Source organism: Rhinolophus sinicus, linkage group LG04 (assembly GCF_036562045.2).
Source record: "Rhinolophus sinicus isolate RSC01 linkage group LG04, ASM3656204v1, whole genome shotgun sequence".
Taxonomy (NCBI): domain Eukaryota; kingdom Metazoa; phylum Chordata; class Mammalia; order Chiroptera; family Rhinolophidae; genus Rhinolophus; species Rhinolophus sinicus.
Genome location: NC_133754.1, coordinates 80,241,985 through 80,251,319, shown reverse-complemented (window position 1 = coordinate 80,251,319; position 9,335 = coordinate 80,241,985). Strand labels below are relative to the sequence as shown.

At 34.9% G+C, this 9,335-nt stretch overlaps 1 protein-coding gene across 13 annotated transcripts in view; it reads left to right on the top strand.

Moving 5' to 3' along the window:
* The first annotated feature begins 472 nt into the window (after positions 1-472).
* The window catches only part of TENM3 (teneurin transmembrane protein 3), a 2,352,866-nt gene continuing 2,344,003 nt past the window's right edge, over positions 473-9,335 (top strand). For all 13 annotated transcript variants that reach the window (XM_074329882.1, XM_074329881.1, XM_074329880.1 and 10 more), the window contains exon 1: positions 473-588. The gene's annotated coding sequence lies outside the window, so the exon portion shown is untranslated. The remainder of the gene's footprint in view (positions 589-9,335) is intronic.

The following is a 9,335-nucleotide window of genomic DNA, read 5'->3' as shown; positions in this document are numbered from 1 at the left end:
ATAAAATTAACTTCCCTATGACTGCTTCAGCACTAAATGTTAGTTTATTAATTCACCAAAATATTCTAGGTTGGTTTTATGATAATCACTTAACTGGTAGAAACAAAAAAGAATATGTTTCCTACTTTAGTATCCTAAATATACTTACTTTTTGTAGAAATATATGTGATTAAGTTCTCTCTGTGTGGAGATTCATTTTTCAACTTATAGGGGAATTGAAAGAAGTATATTTAGCATTGCTTAATGTACATTTTAATATAATTTTTGTGGGCCTAATGATATTTGCATCATTTATAAATTGCATTTTTAAAATTCTTCATGATTTATTAAGTACTGTATTAAGAATGTATTGTGTTCAGGAGAAATCTAGCATTTTCTTATTGTTTTACAAATTACATAGAAATTGTACTATTGTATTTAGTAGAAACACATTTAAGTTTTTAAATTATTTTTTATTTTTTTTGTTTTTCAGACTTGAGTGCAGCGATCATGTAAATTAGAGAAAGGAGATAAAAGTCACCCCTGGATATTCTTGTGTGATATTTATTTTGGATGAAGCATTAAGACCCCTAATAGAGGTGTATCACTGTAAGTATTTTCTAATAAAATTAGAATGTTTATTTTTCTGTATCTTGATAATATCATATGTTGTACTCTTTAATAAAGTTAGGAATCACATATGTAGTGTATTAGCAATAATAGGCAGAATACTACAAACTCTTGAAACACTAGCTGAAAAGAGAATAGCAACTTGGAAAGAAAAAATTATAGTGGATATAGAAGCACTTAATTATACAAAAATGTTTGGTATACACAAAAGTTAAATGAGGGACAATATTACAATTGTTTACTATGTCATGGTGATCTCTGCCGGATTATAGTTAATAGTGTAACAATTTTGTGATGAGAAAGTAAAATAATTAGGAAACTATGCTGGGAAAAGTTATAGTTTTATCATGAATAATCAATATATTATGAGTTATGAAATTAGAAAAATAACAAAATGAGAAAGTGGTATAAGGCAGGCTGCTTAAATTTTTAACTCTGTTGAACTATCAATGATAAGAGCACCAATTTTAATTATTAGAATGTTTAATCTGTACCTAATTAACAAGTGCTCTTATAGAATCTGAAATTTAATCATACAAATCTGTCATATTCATAAAGAATTAAAAAATAAAAAATAATAAAAAAACTTGTAAAAACCTTGTAAAAAAACTTGTAAAAACCTGAGGGCTTGATTTGGTTATATAAATGAAGAAATATATTTTCTACATAATATTCCATAGCACTCTGTTGGAATTCATGGGAAAGTGATATTATGATTGGTAAAGAGTTTGGAATAATAGCTATTTTGCTGATAGACCAAAACTGACCAGTTATATCTCTTTGGTTGCAATGTCTTTGATAGTCCTATGAATTACACTGAAAAGTATAACCTCTGAGAGAAATTTAATAGAAAAACCTCCAGTCAACTAAGGTTTCTTTGGGTTGTGAAATCATATGTAGATGTCTCAGCTGATACTCTGAGCTCATCAGAAGGACCTACTGCTTGGTCAGGCCCATGCACTCCAGAGAGTTGTATATTTTGAATGTCGCCCCAAGATACAGTCAAGTACGTCCTTTGTTTTGACTTATGTTACTAACCAGAAAAATTATTCAGGTAATGAAAGATCTTTTTTAATATCCTGTGACATATCACATTTTCTTTTAATATTGGACACATAGATTGGGAAAGTCCCTGTGAGTGAAACAATGTACATTTCATTAATTTATTTATAATTCCTGAGATATTTTATTTTATATAGTGCAATGGTAACTCATATTTTCCACTTCAAAATTAAAAAAAAAAAAATAATAATATTTCACCTACCAAGACTTGGAACAATAGATCTTGTTCAGGTTTAAATGGGTAAGTAAAGGTTTTAGAGTCAGTCATACAACTTGTTTTCTTTAGCTGAGTCTTGCAATTTTTGTTCTCTCATTTCTCATAAAAATATGTATACATGATATGGCTGAATAGTTAAACTGATTTAAAGCCAAGTTACCACTCAAGACCAAATCATATGCAATGTATTACTTGTCTTACTAAAGAAGAAATTCAAAGATAGTCATTTTTAATGTCTTCCATAATATAGATTTTCTAGTTTATAGTCATAGAAAAATTTTCATGAAAGTCAATATTTCTGAAAAATGTAGAGACTATTTTGAATGAAGGCAAATTTTTTTAATTAATATTATTGGTGATGTAACAAAGAAATTTGTGAGTTGCTTTAAAATTATTAATCTTTTAAAATGTCTCAGACCATGTTGTTGAATACAGATTTGCAGAAATAGTTTTCAGTGTCATTTAAGTCTAAGTTATATTTGAAACCATACAAGTTACTTAACCCACTTAAATTGCTTACCACAATATTCAACCTCTGAAATTTCCTTCAGTCTTATCACTTTATTATATCTTATATCAATGTACACCTGTAATAATATTTTTAATAGTCATGATTAGAAGGATGAATATATACAAGTTCATTTATGCTAAGAAGATAACCTGGTGTAATTCTTTTTTTTTTTTTTTTTTTTTTAAGCAAAATGTATCAAGCCGTCTATGGTAGTAATATATATTTCACTGTCATGTTTACTTAATAAAATCAGTTGTTTCTGTTTGCTTATTTTTTCCTTAAATACAGGCATTTAACATTCCCTTGACATTAGCTTTTTGAAAATTCCTATTTTCTCTGTTTGACAGATAATGCGTATACTTGAGGTGGTCTTTCTAAAGAAACAAATCTTCCTTAGGTAAAAAAAAAAAAAAGAAAAATATTAATGCCTAAATTTAATATTGAAGAATAGACCACTTTGAATCAGTTACTTTTATCCTCCAGTCTAATATTAAAAGATATTAGTAGTGTTTTATATACATAAAGATTGTAATACTTTTTAAGAGAAAAAGCTCATTATGCACTTACAAAATATCTTTATTTAAATAAACTACATGATGAAGTGTAGATAGCTAACTCTTTCTTTGTAATTGTTTTTCCTTCTTTCTTTCTTTTTTTTTTTTTTTTTCCTTTTCTTTAGCTCTTAGAGAAGGCCTGCAGTTAGAGAGGAGCTTTAGTTGGCAGATCTACAAAATGTTTCAAATATTAAGGAACAAGTTTTAACTTTATGACAAGTAGTATTTGTAAGTCTTTCTTAAAACATTTTTTGAAGTATTAATATTTTATACAGAACTAGAAAATAAAACAGAGGGAAACCAAGCAGTACAAATGGAAACATATGGAAAAGTTTAAGATAAATAGATGAGTCTTAGAGATGATCGATTCTCAAAGATGAATTCCTTGATTTCCTGTCTTTTATTTTAGCTTATTTTAGACCCTGAAATTAGGGTCATAGAGTAACCACCAAATACACTGTGATAGAAAGTGCTGCGTTAGGTTTTGGAAGACATATACCACTTCTGAGTTCATACAGTGTCCTTCATAGTATCATGAGAATAACCATCGTTCTACTTTACCTCAATCCCACCAGCACTTGTGAGGCTGATGACCATTCTTTTGGAAATGTGTGCATTATCACTACTCCACACTGAGGAATCCGTGCACTGTTTCACCCTATCTGTGGCCCCTTGCTCCTAGATGTCTCCACTGAAAACTGATTGAAAACAAAATACTAAATCCCATTGGTTAATATATCTACTCTTTCACTCTCTAAATCTAGATGATCTTAAATCTCTGGTGATAGAAGGATATGCATTCGTATGTCTTTAGTTCTCATTCTGAAATAAGATCATTTAGAAACTTTTGAAGTTGATGTTTTACGCTTGTGTGAGCAAAACACATGTATTTACACTTCTGCTCTTAGGTTATCCTATTTTTTCCCCCTCCAATTACTTGGGTTTGGAGTATCACAATGAGGTATGATTTAGTGACATCACACACACTAACTCCAAAAGAGAACAAAGAAACAGAACATTCTGGAACTTGGTATATTTCTGGACTCAACCATGTATAATATGAAGCACTATGGAAGTTTGATTTTCAAACAAGGAGTTAATATAGCCTTATTACTGTCCCTTACTGTGCCATCATGTCACATAGACTTCCCGGTTCACATTATATTCACAAATAAATTATATTATGAAATCTCTAAGACGTCTTTTAATCTAAGAGCATTCTGATTCTAAGTCATGGAGTGACTCAAAAGATTATATCTTCCTCTAAAGTGGGGGTAGCAGGATATTGTTTTCCAGGACATTTTGCTTTTGCAATTTTTCTCCATCTTCCATTCCTTCCTTGGTCGTCTGGAGCTGAGCTGGCGGGAACTGAGCTGCCAGGTGTCTGAGTAGTCAATTAAGACTATAAGCCAAGCTGAAAATGACAGTCAAGCCTTTAATCACTTGCTGCAATAATAAAAGCAAGAAAATAATTCGGAAAAAGCCCTGACTCTTCTCTGTTCCATTTTCCCTCATGAAACACATGGGTTGGGGGTCAGGAAGATCAGAACAGACGTGGGGGTCATTTCACTGCCCAGAGAGCCCTGAACAAAAGACTCCATCAGTTTTCAGGGACTGAGTGCTAGAGGGAGGGAGAGAAGTTAGAGATAGGAGTGGAACTGTACCGAATTAGAGTAGAGAAAGGTGAGTTCAAGGTTCTCCCACACCCATATCAGTGTTTCTCAGCAGAGGTACGTGTTGAAGGCCCCAGATAAAGAGGGCTCCGACTGAAGCCATAGGGTCTAGGAAAGCTGATGTGTGTAAGAACAAGTCACGCCAGGGGGCGCTGAAACTCCCTCCAGAGAATTGCAATGCACTGGCTGTGCACCAGGTCCAGTGTGGAGAGGGTTGCTTTCCCTTGGAGTCCTCTCAGGTAAAGTCTTTGTCAGAGCCTATGGTCAGTCCTGAAAAATCACATGTAGGGTTTTGGTCTGGGAGAGAGTCCTCATTGGTTATCATCTTAGATGTTTACTTCCCCTTGAGTTTAAAGTAGGGAGGAAAGTCCAATACAACCGGTGTTTGTTTTAGAACACTGCCTCACATAGCTTTGTTCAATCAGCTTCAATGGGTAGAGGCCCTGGTTGTGTGCTTAATGAGAAGTAGTAGTGATGCTAAAGCAAACCCCTGCCCTTGGGGACTGCAGTGTCTACTGAGGAGTCCAGAGGGGGGGAAAAAGATACTAATAAGCAATTGTATAACAATATTGTGGAGTGCTTAATAGATGCAGGCTTGCTCAGAATGTTCTTTATTCTCACAGCTACATGGCTGCTAATGAACTCTGATTGTCTTCCATTCTGTAAATGTGAGAACAGAGAGTAAGTAAGGTTCAGAGAGGTTAAGTAACCTGGCTGCTGTGGTAAGTGGTAACCTGTGGTAACTGGTAAGCTGAGTCCACTGGCCAAATCCTTAACCTCTGTTTCGCATCTATGTATGAATACCTGAAGGCCAGAGATAGGCAGAAAACATTAGGAGAGATCTGAAAAGAGGCACTGGGTGCATGTGAGTGGTCAGGAAGGGAGGCCTACACAGGGTGTGGTGTGGTGTGGGGGTCGCCACTGGATTCGAAAGACATTTAAAAGACAAGGGGCAGCATGAGTAATGACATGATGAGAGCTGTGGACTACATTAGTTTGGTGTTTCTGAAAATAAACTAAGTGGTGAGCAATATAAAGAGGCTGAGAATGTAGGCAAGGATCGAATAGAGACCAAGGGGTAGCAAGTTCAGGAGGACTTGACAGTTTATGTTGGGTGGGTGTTAGTGCAATAGAGCTAGGGGGAGTAGAAAAAGGAAGTATTCTATGTATTTTTTCTTTCATTTTGATTTGATGAATAATTCCTCATACTGCAGTAATAATATAAGAGGATTGTCATACAGGGTGTTAGGCGGGGTCTGTGGTCCCACTCCCCACATAAGAACGCAGGACATGGTGAGGCCAAAATGGAACACCTATGAAGCCATAGATAGGGGAGTCCTACCACTATATCCTCGCTGGTGGCTGGGTTGGAGACACAAGAAGCAGGAGCCACACTATCCGCAACCTGCCGTCCACTTTTCTCTGCCAACCAACCTCACTTGCTAACTGCAATCCACGCTTGCTAGCTCAGCCACCATCTTCTTGCTAGCCCCCATTTTCTGCTAGTGTAGCCACGGCAGTTATATTAGTGGCCAATGGCTCACTGGTTACAGCTGACGGCCAACTAGCCACAGCTGATGGCCATCCAATCACAGTTGATGGCCATTTACTACCTGAGCCAGCACCACTCCACGTGAGGCCCAGAGCCTGGAAACTGCACTCCTGGCTCTGTCCCCACAAGGAGGTTTATGAAAAAGCTATGCTCTGCTTTGGGGATCTTGAGTATGTGCCTGTTGAACTACCAGATCAATTGATTTGCAGACAGGTAAATGTGTGAATCAACAAATGGAAGAGAAATGAAGCCCTGGGAAGGATGGATATCTACAGAGAAGTGGGAGAAAAGGCTACCTAGATGTGAGGCCTCAGAGGAAAGGCCAGAAGGAGCAGAATAAGAAGAGCCAGGAAAGTCAGTTACATGGAAGTTTTAAAGAGAAAGCAGTGATGCTGGTGAACCCTCTGCAAAAGAGAGATCAGTTAAGATCAAAACTGAAATGATCCTTGGAACTGATCCCTGAAAGGTCACAGGTTTACACTATTTTTCAAGGGCAGGATTAGCAGAGTGGTGAGGCGGAAGCCAGATGGTAGTAGATTGAAGAGCGAACAGGCAATGAGAGGGCAGAAGCTGAGTCAGCGAGAAGCGAAGGAGACGGCTGAATTGAGGTAGGCTTTCTTACAGTTTGTTCAATATTTGGTGTGCTGGATTTTTTTTCCATTTTAATAGAAGAGATATAAAGCTTTGAAAATACCAGGACAGAGAAGTTGAAGACCCATGGAATAGGTATTAAAATTGAAAGCACAGTTCCTATAATGATCTAAAGATGAGACGCAGGCCGGCTTTGCTTTGGCCCAGCTGCTCCACTTGACCACTCTTTGACTTTGGCAATGCCATTTAACCTCTCAAAGCTTGTTTCTTCATCATTAAAATGTGGATAAAAATAAAAATTTCAGAGGGTTATTGTGAAGATTAGTTGTTATAATGTATGTAAAAATGATTTACAGTGAAGACTCATTATAATGTTTGCTATTATATATATTTAGGGTAAAGTTAGTTGGCCTCAGAGATGGAGAGACCTATAGATCAGCACATCATCCAAGACTGAAATAAAAGGGAGGTGATTATTGCTGTAGGCAAAATTGTGAATAAGATATTCAGGGGAGTGCCTTAAGAGCTCAGTGACTTTAGCAGTTACCCTTTTTCTTGAAATGAAGTTAAAACAAAAAATCAGGACCCATTTTGGCCTAAAATTATAAATAAACGTCAATACAAAGGTGTGTAGAAATAAGATCCCTTTGATCCTAAAATTATAAGCACTGTTTGGTAATATTTTAATATGTACATTATATGGTACATCTTACTTTCTGTAGGTGAGAGTGCAATCCAATATTTTTCAAGTGTGCATTCTTTCTTTAGCACAGGAATTAACAACCTAATATGGCATTTTAACTAATGATGGAAAACCTGCCTAAACCAGTTCTGACCTACAAAAAATAGGAAAACCATCATGCTCCCTTCCACATAGTTATTAAAAGAAGTTATAAAAACTCTTTTTTGTGAATGATACTAAATTGATTTACATGTTTTATAATTATTCTATTTAAGAATACCCAAAGAATTGCAAATAGATTGCTTTTTTTGGCCTCAACTTTGATTATTATCTTTTCTCTTTGAATGAGTCACATATTTAGATGTAAGTCAAAGTAATTTATTGTGAGCCCAACAGGTACTAATCAAGCTAGGGAATCAAATGGTAATGGTAAAGTAATAGAGCTAATTTTCTTGTATATGTTTTATAAATTGACATTTTCTTACAGAATATGTGTGTATATACCATATGTCTTTTATTATGATTTTTATACGCAATCCCATCACTGTGAGTGCAGTCTTGTACTTAAACTTGAAGCATTCTTTTTTCTGATAATTGTGGGTTAATTTAGCGTGGTTTTCTGTTCTTTTAGAAATTGAAATCTACAAATAATCTTAGATGCGTTAAATGGGAACTAAATGTAGGAGAGGTTAATATCAAATTTAACAATACCAGTTCCTAAATTTTGTTCTATTTCTGTATGCCTTATTCATGCTGATTGATGAGCTCTTCTGAGAGTCACAGTCTGTGTTAATCTTTAATTATATATATATATATATATATATATATATATATATATAATTATATATAGTGTTCATTATGTATATAGTATAATTATATATATATTCATTCTAATATGATTTGCCATATACTCAAAGGCTTTCTACTTTTGTAAAAACTGGCATCACACGAACAATTTCTACTTCTTTGGAACTCTTGCCTGTTTGGAGCACAACCAGTTTCTTTTGGGAAATGATTTTTAATTAATAAACAGGCCACTTTTCATCAACTCAATGGCATAGCTTTTGCAAGAATAGGAAGCAAGGCTGATGACATCTTGGGCCTGCCATCCCAAGAGGGGCCTGCCTATAATTAAGTGAAAGAAATAGCAACTTCTACCTCTTTTCCAGCTTCTATTCCATTTCAGATTCACCTCTAGATTTTTTTTCTTTTTTCACTACTTCTTTCTTACTTGATAGAGCTTTCTCTGGTATCCAAATTCTTGATATTTACGTATAAAAGGGAAAAATGAATATCGGGATTATAACCTTCACTCCAACTAAAGAAGTCTTATCAAACTTACAGTGAGCTTGAAGCTGGTTGTCCAGTACACAATCTTTCTTGGGGAAAAAAATGATCGATTTTAATTGGCTACATTTTTGTTTCAGCACGGTTTTACTATCAGCTTTAAATATGTACATAAACCACAGTGGTACTAAAACATGGGAAGTCAAGTTCTGATTATTTCTTTTGACAAAGAAGTGTAATCTTAACTCATGAGTCACTGTTAAATATAAGCGTAATGTGGAGAAAAAATGAAAATACATTATGAGGGTTTTTTGCCAATTTGTATAATTTTTCAGTTAAGCAGTCATAAATCAAGGAATATTGTATTTTTTGAGGCTCATTAAAGAGACATTATACATCAGAATAGTGAAGTCGTCAGCATAATGAAATGATGAATGCCTGTAACTATCTGTATGTAAATGATGTGAGACAGATTCAGGGTGTTAACAAAGGAGAATAACAATCTCCCTGACAGTTCCCCGTAGGTGCAGTTGCTGGATGCTGGTGACAGATGTTAAGTGCAAACCTCTTCAGTGGCAAGCACTTATTAGCACTCAG